Below are 8,576 nucleotides of genomic sequence, written 5' to 3'. Positions count from 1 at the left end.
GCAGGGCGGCGGCGCGGCCGCGGGGTGGGGAGGGCGGCTGGGGCCCGCGGCGCCCGGGCACTCGGCTCCCCTCGGCCGCCCGGGAGGGGCGGCGCGCGGTCCCCGCCCGGTACGGAGACCACCCGGAGGAGGCGCTCGGGGCATCCGCCCGGCCCGACGGCCTCTTGCGGCTCTCCGGCCGCCGCGGCCTCCCGGGAACCTCCCCCTCTAGGGTGTACATGAGTCCACACGGGCAGGCTAGCGGCTCGAGGGAGCCCCGGCGTCCCCCGGGGTGTCGCCGGGCCGGGGAGGAAGCCCAGCGTCCCGGCGCCTACTCGCCTGGGATTCCCCCGCCCCATGGCCCCGCTCTCCCCGAGCTGCGTGTGATTTCACTCGCGTCCCTTCGGAGGAAGGGACTCGCGCAGGCTGGGGGCGGCCGCTCGCCCCAGGTCCCAGCTCGGCCCACCAGGAAGCCGGCAGCTGCTCCCTGCGCCGCTGCCCCAGCCGATTTGAATACCCCGGCGGGGCGGGCCGCGTTCCCCGAACTGGGTGCGCCCTGGGCGCCCTGGTGAGTGACCTCAGGGAAGGCAGTTGGGGCATTTAGGGCGCCAGAAAAGTTCGTGCTTCCGCGGGGGTGGGGGTGGGGGTGCAACAAAAGTGCTACTAAAACACTTTGCAAAGCTCCAGAAACGCAGCCAGCCAGCTACAGTCTGATTTTGTTTTTCTTGACCGATAACAAATGTGAGTAGCAGAGGCGGGGTGAGGGAAAGGGATCAGAGGATGGAACCGGCCAGAATCGTCCAAGACAATACTCATTATTCTGTAATGCCGTGCGTGTTCAAGACCGGGAACCAGCATCTGGGAAATGGGGAAGATGGGGGTGGGGAGAGGAGGTTTCCATATCCCTATAGGAAATTCTCAGGCTCCGAGAGACGCCCAAGTTTTTTTTCTGCAAGACAAGTAGAGACCAGCCCTCCGGGGGAGATCCCTGATCCGAGCGAGCGAGAGCGCGGCCGCGGTTTTCCCGCCCGGAGCGGCCGCGCGGGGGCCCGGCCCTGCCCTAGCGGTCGCCTCCCTGCCCGGTCGCCCCGCGAGCCGCTCAACCCACTCCGCTCGCCGGCTCCAGACTGGTTTTTCTGGTTCAGCCTCCCTCCCTGGGACGCGCTGGGGGATCCGATGACGTCGCTGGCTGAGTCTCTCCCTCTTCCTCCCTCCCTCTCTCCGCCTCTCCCCCCCGCCCGCCCTCGCCGCGCACTCCTCCTAGTAACTTCTGTTCGGGGAGGCGCTGCCAGGAATAACCCGGTGCGTCCACAGACCGGGAGGGGAGGCGGCCGCTGCGGCTCCCGCACGCAGACGGCTGCGGCCCGGGCCTCGCGGCTCCCTCCCGAGCCTCGTGGCCCCTGCCCCGGGCCCATCTCCGTACAGTGTCAGAAAAATAAATAAAAGGAAAGAGGAGCCTGGGCCGGCGGTCGGGATCGCTTCCCTCCCTCCGCACCCGCCCTCCCTCTGTCCTTAAGGAAATGCTACCAGACACCCCCCACCAGACACGCTCAGCCTTGGCGAGGAGCGGCCGCCGCGGCAGCGAGAACAAGGGCACCAGGGGGGTTTCCTCCCCCTCCTCCTCTCCCTCCTCTTCCTCCTCCTTCTCTCCGTCCTCCTCCTCCTCCTTCTTCTCAGCGGTGACTTTCCAGGTGAGCGGCTGCCGCTGCTGCTGCTGCGAGGATCCCCCTCGCCCGCTCGGGCTCGGGCCGCCGCGTCGCGCCCTCCTCCCGCCCCTGTCACCCGGCGGCTGCCGGGAGCTGACAGCCGCCCGAGGGGCTAGCGGCCCGGGGGCGGGCGGCCGGCCGGAGGCGGGCTGGAGGTGAGGGGGTGGAGAGGAGGCGAGCGGGGCGCCGCCGAGCGCTGTCTCTGCCCGCCGGAGGAGGGTCTCCGCAGAAACATCTCCGGTGACTGTGGCACAAGTCTTGGCCAAGTTGTGTCTTGGACGTTGAGGCTCCCGGGAGCCCGGAGCAACTTGGAGGGTCTCCTGGCTCCTTAACCATATTCCTACACGTCTCGACTTTTGGGGGTGCTGGGTGCAGCCTCGGGGTGCGTGGAGGGCGGACCGACCGTTCGGGCGAGCAGAGCGGCGGGAATCTAGGTCCCTCGGCTCGGTAAGTGGCCTCGGCGCGGTGTTTTTTCCTGCCTCCTTTAGCATTGGGAGCTCGTTTCACTTTACACCGTAATCGCCTCCGCCGGACCCCTCTGGCCCCTCCCGGCGCGCGCCCCCGGCTCGGGACCGGCGTCCGGAGGGTGAGGGTCGGAGGGGGCGGGGATGGGGGAGACCTCGGGAGGGGGGGTCGGGCGCGTTGGGAAATGCGGGGAATACCCTGGCCGAGGATCTATGCAGATGAGGGGAGGCTGCTTTGCGTAATGTCCTGGGGGGAGGGGGCGGCGCGGGAGCGCTGGAGGCAGGAATGTGCCTGGTTACTAATGAGGGACGTGCACCGGCGCGCACCGCCGGGCCACCGCTGCGGCTGCCGCGGCCGCCGGCCGCCCGTCGTCAGGTAACGGGGGAGGGGGCCGCGCGGCGCGGGCCGGGGCCGGGGGCGGGCGGCGCGAGGGCCGGGCCGCCGGCCTGCGGCCGAGCGAGCGCAGCGGAGGAGCCGGCTGTTGGCATTTCGGCGACTCCTTTCTCCTCCCCAGCGGGGAAGGAAGGAAGGAGAGAAGGAAGGAAGCGAGGAAGGAGGGGACTGTCTCGATGGAAGGTTCAGGCGGAGGCGCCCTCGCCTTGCGGGTGCACCGGCCGCAGAGTGGCTCCCGGCGCGGCGGGCTGGCCGGGGGCGCGCGGAGACCGTTGGGGGCGTCTTGCATGCGTGTTCGCCTGTGCGTCTGCCGGGGGACCGGGAAAGGGACATGTGTGTTTGGGCTGTGCACTGTGGGGAGCTGGGTCTGCGCCTTTATGTCTGTTCCCTGAAGTGGGTGGAACGTTGGCCCGTTCCGGGAATGTTCCATGACGTGGTGCAGCCACAGGAAGGGGGTTAACGAGGGGCTCTCTGCCGCGGCGGCTCTGCCGGCTGCTATCAAAGCAGACGTGCGGCCGCTCCTCCTCCTCTCTCACCTCCCTTCACCCCTCCCCCCCGCCTTTCCTTTCTGTGCGTCTGGTTCTGGTAGGGGCGAGACAGGAAAACACTGCTGGGGGTGGGGGGGCGGCGGCGTGTGTGTGTGTGTGGGGGGTAATGTGTGTGTGTATGTGTGTGTGTGTGGTGTCGTATTTGGTGGGGGAGACTCCAGATCTGCCCTGCCACCCCAGCTGTTATCACAGATCCGTGCGCTTTATACGCATGTGCCTCCCGCGTCCTGTCCGTCTTACATAACACATCCAGTGCAGCAGAGGACACGAGAAAATGCGACCCCAGCCCTCCCAGCCCAAATCGGGCGAAAGGGTAGAAGGTCAGGAAGTGTCCCTCGGTGTTGTCCTTCAGGGACGTTGCTCCGGTGGGGGGAAAGGAGCGGGGGAGGAGGGTTTTCTTCAAGAGACTCCTCTCTGACTTGAAAGCATCTAAGTAGAAAGGACTGCAGGAACTAGTCCTCTCTAATGGGAAAGCTTTTACATGCCACGCCAAGGAGAAGTGGGTATTTTAACCGCAGGAGTGCAGAAGAGAGAGGGTCCTTAATAGAGACACTCGCAGGAAATGGGCAGTCATACGTTCGGGGTAGGGGGCAGTAGGGGTGGCTTCGAGGGGACCGCAGGAATCCCTTGATAGTAGATCGGTTTCACTGGAGGGTTTAGGACACCTGTAATGGTTGAGAATTCGCACAGGAAGCAGAGTGTGCAACTGACATTGCAAAAGCCCTATTCTCTGCACAGTTACTTGGGCCTAAAATGAACATAAAAAGGCTTGTTTCCGGTACTTTCATTATAATGGAAAATTTGAACTGATTTTCCTCCTTCCTTTTTTTGCCGTGTTAAAAATAATTCAGTTGACTTCCAAATTGTTATTGGTACTCTCCCCCACCCCCAAAGGCTCGACCTGGGTAAGGCACGAGAGAACTGTGTTTTTTCTAGCATACCCACAGCCCTGGTCAAGGGCTATTGATTTTTCTCTTCAGTACAGTTGTTTCTTCTGTAGTGCATAATCAAGCCCAGAAATTACTTGAAATATTAATAAGATCCATTTTAATTAAGTTTGCTATGATCTGTCCTCCTAGAAAAAAACAGTTTAACTTTATTAGAAACATTTTCTCTAGTGATACAGTAATGTTTGGTGCTGTTTGTCTTTGAGGAAATCAAGTTATTTAAAATATTTGTACATATGTGTTATATGTACTTAAAGATATATTATATATATCATATATATTAGAATTTGTGAATGTCTTGTGCTTTTTCTCTGTATAACAGTGCCAAAGCAAAAATTTACCCAAGAAGATTGTATAATAAATAGACTGGTTTTGATTTTTAGGATATAGGCCAAATAATTTATCAAGACAGAAATGCCCTCCACTTGAGTAGAAAGGATATCATTTTCATTATTCAGACAAAATTCCTGTGGAACACTAAGAAGTCATGGTACCAGATGAAAACTGTGTATTTTAATTTTGAGGTGAAAGGGATTTACCTGTATCTCTTTAATGACAGTGTGCTTCAAGTGTCATGATCCCTTTTGACCACTAGGTTTGAAATGCAGTATATTTCTTATATATAGGAAAATGTTGTATTAAGTGGTGAAGCTGCTAGAAAATTGTCTGAGTTTCTTGCTTTGAACATCGGTCAGGTATAAAACAAAATCTGCTTGTTGGCATCTATATTTCTGTGATGATGATTGTATTTTATGTGGTTGTCTTTATTAGAGACTGCTTTTATTTATATAAGGGCATTTATGATTAAACCGATGTGAAATTAATTTGGGTGCAATTTGAGGCATGATAATATATTAATGATGCTACAAATTAAGATGTAACTGATTTTCAACTCGTTAGATCCTTGTAGCAGTCTTTGGAAAGATACCATTAGAGTAGATAAAACATGTTTATATGTCTCTTAAACATGGAATGTAAAAGTGAATTTACTGTGTATATTATCACGTAATGAGATCATGTTATTTGACTACATTGAAAGATTAGCCAGCAAAATCTTTTGATTGATCAGGCTCCTTTTACCTAAGATGTGTTGATAAACGTTCTTGTTACTATGAAAACAAAACAAGCAACACGTTTGCAGGTGTTCCTTGTGGAATAATGGTACATGTGTCTGCTTGAGGTTTTGGCACTTTGTCACTATTCAGAAAATCAGGCTGAATCTTTTATGCTGAGTCAATCAAAATAAAGAATCTTTAAGAATTTGTCAATTTTTTTTAAAGCAGGGTTTATTTCAGCAGTAGCAGCTACAAATAACATGTACTCTTTCTGTGTTGGTTTTAGATTTTGAGTTATTAGTACTTAGCTGAAATTAATCAGAAAGCTTCAACATAGGAAAAGTAGTTTTAAAGACCTATAGAAAATGTTATTTGGTGAGGAAAGTGTAATCCATTAAGATGAGGAATATTGATACCTGATGTGGTAAATATTATAATAAGGGGAAAGTGGCTAAGATCAACTGGATGGATGGTTGTGCATCAAACTTATCACCTATGTCTGTTAAACATGATTATCACATTTTGGTTCATAGCCAGCCTCAGCAGTACTCTCTGTAGGTCTATGCACTGGTCCTGTAGGTGGAGAAATGGTTCACAATTTAAATTTCCACCTGAAGCTTCCAGTGATATGCTTCTGGTTAATGTATTTATATATTAATTCATTGTGAATGCATATTTTGGCTAAAACTTGGTATGTAAGTATTGTGCCTTTTAAACTGATATTAGAAAAAGGAGCAGAGGTAGTTTGCTAAGTCAACTCAGTGGACTTCAGATTTCATAAGGAACAGACCATGTGTATGGCTTTGCTGTAATCACAGAGGCAGAGTCTTCATTAATCTTGAGTAAAACTGCAGTGAATCTTAAGTCAATGAGTCAGTCTTCTCAATGTTTGAAGCTGTGGATGAACACAGAGGATGGAGGGAAAATGGGAAAACTTTATGAAAATAATATTGTGCTTGTTTGAAGGAAATTGTGCAAGTCATGTAATTTTCTACCCGTTCCTGGTATTTGATCACAATCAAAAGCATTGCTTTCTATATGCTGTTTATGATAAAGTTAATAAAAAGGGAGGTTATAGATCAGTATTTGTAGCTATGAGATGGCTCTAAGTAATTTGGAAAAATATTTCAGCATTTCATCTATTGCTGTGAAGCAACACCAAGTCTTTATGTACAAAGGGAGGACACAGCTTACTTGATCTGCGAAATTTTTGGTTTCTGAGGTGTATCATGGCTACTAGCATTAATATAAACCTAGGACCGCATACTGTTTTAACCGCTGCATTTAGAATAGAATCAGAACTGCTTGATAATTTGTGTCATTATTGTTCTGGGCCAAATAATGAGCCACTAATCTTAACATATACTTTCATTGCCCATCACTTGACATGTGACATGTATTAACTGTGACATGTGATCTTACAAGTGTCCATAACTTTAGATTTCCTAACAGCTACAAATTTGGAATCTAACCATTTGATGTATTTGAGGAAAGTGCTTGCTTTGGAGAGAAGCAATGAATGAAGGGTTAGGCTCCAAATTTATAGCTTTGGAAAGAAGCAATGAAAGTGATGTTTGTGTGCCTGAAGATAGTTCTGTGCAGAAAGCAGGTGAGGTTTGACCTGCTCTTTTGGTCACAGGATGGTTGGATGTAAAGTCAGGAAGTATTCAGGGCCCTCCGGTGTTCTGCGTTGTCACTCACTTAAAATCTTAGCCCTTTCTTTAGAGTATCATGACAGGTACCCTGGTTGTCTTGATCAGTTGCAACTTATTCATCCATTCATTCAACAAGTATTTACTAGGAGTCAGACCTTGTGCTAGATAGCAAAGGTATAATGATGAACCAGATCACAAAAGGAACTTGTAATCTGTTGGGGCTGACCGGTCCTAATCATTAGGTCTGTTATAAAATGCTATGGAAGAAACATAAAGGCATGTGTAACAAGAGGTCTGTCATCCCTGTCTGGGAGTGAGGAGGCGATCTCTCTGAGGAGGTGATATTTGAGCTGAGACTGCACAACAAATAAGAGGAGAAAAAGATAGATAGGGAGAGGGGAATATCCTTCAGTGAAGGAACAATGCAGATGAACCGAGGTTGGGGGATGTACAGTGTTTTGAAGAGCAAGAAGCAGGCCAGTGTGGCTGGAGGGCAGGGAACAGGAGAGGTAATGCAAGATGAGTTCAGAATATGTGGGCAGGTTGACTACATGAATAATTGTCTTTCTTGGCATAAATGGAGACTGTCCTTGGCAAATCCAGGCATATGATGACCCTGCCATTGGCCATGTTAGAGACTTTCACTGGAGAGGGAATTTGGGAGGCAGGGCCTAGAACCTGGAGCAGGCTTGTGTATAACCTGTGTCTTTTCATAGTACCTCCATATAAATGACTCTCCTGGAAATTTATGATTTTATATGCTGACTTCAGTTTGAGGGGGTTAGTTGTATGAAAACTAACATTTTTCTTTTTTTTTAGGAATAAACAGTTTGTTTTATAATATACTTATTTGGGGCTCCAGTTAACTAAATTGGCTGGCATCATTGATTCAGTTAATAAATAACTGCAAATTCAAAAGTCTTTACAAGGTCACTGTGTGAAGTAACCGATTAATCTTTCGAGCTCTGCATGAGCTGGATCTATATGATTCTAAATAGCTACTAAAACATTCATTTTCCCAGATAATTAGTCTACATGTTTGCAAACTTCAGAAATTTTGGAGAAATTTGGATCTGATTTTTTTTTTTTGCTATATGTGTGATGAGTGGTCAGTGTAATACTTACAAGAGAATGTGAAGGCAAAGAGGTTCTTGAAATACAACATTCTTTTATGTAGTCTTGGACTCATGTTCCATTTTGTCAGCTGTATCATTTAATTATTTGCTTCCTGTTCTAAAATTTATATAATGTAAAAAATTTTATTTAGGTGGTAGAAAGAGCCAGTATTTGTAGTTATTCCAGGCAATGGAGTCATACTGGAGATCAGAATGAATATCTGAGAAATAGAAAGACAAAGAGTGTAAGAATTTTACAGTCTAGAGAAGACAGATGGTTTTTAAGCAAACTTTATTAAGCTTACTAGTGAAAGCAGTGTATGAATGGAGGCACTTTTTTTAATTTTCCCCCAGCAGGAAAGATTAGAAAATATTTTTGGGAGGATGTGATTTTTAATTGAGGCCTTGGAAAACTGGGTAGGATTTCAGTAAACAAAAGGGGAAGGGAAAGGCCCAGCACAATTTGACCTGGAGTCCTGGGGCAGAGTTAAAGTAATGGGAGAGAAAGAGTAAGGTGAGCCTGGAAAGATACATTGATTCCAGATATGTGGGGCTCTACAGCCCTCCTGAGCTGGATTTCACTTAGGTTTTTGAGCAGAGAAGTGATGCTATGATGTATATGTTTTAGAAAGATGATAAGGGTATATGGGATGGATATCTTGGTAGCTGAGAGGCAGTAAAATTGTAATGCTCCAAAGAGAAGTAACAAAGAT

The 8,576-nt window shown here is 49.6% G+C and overlaps 1 protein-coding gene across 17 annotated transcripts in view; it reads left to right on the top strand.

The window, feature by feature from the left end:
• The window catches only part of HIVEP2 (HIVEP zinc finger 2), a 218,819-nt gene continuing 210,243 nt past the window's right edge, over window positions 1-8,576 (top strand). For 7 of the 17 annotated variants that reach the window (XM_027972502.2, XM_060419748.1, XM_027972503.2 and 4 more), the window contains exon 1: window positions 1,805-2,132. The gene's annotated coding sequence lies outside the window, so the exon portion shown is untranslated. The other 10 variants (XM_042253542.1, XM_060419749.1, XM_060419741.1 and 7 more) reach the window with 5 other exon arrangements.

This window comes from Ovis aries, chromosome 8 (genome assembly GCF_016772045.2).
Source record: "Ovis aries strain OAR_USU_Benz2616 breed Rambouillet chromosome 8, ARS-UI_Ramb_v3.0, whole genome shotgun sequence".
Taxonomy (NCBI): Eukaryota; Metazoa; Chordata; class Mammalia; order Artiodactyla; family Bovidae; genus Ovis; species Ovis aries.
This window is presented reverse-complemented; position numbering and strand designations above follow the sequence as displayed.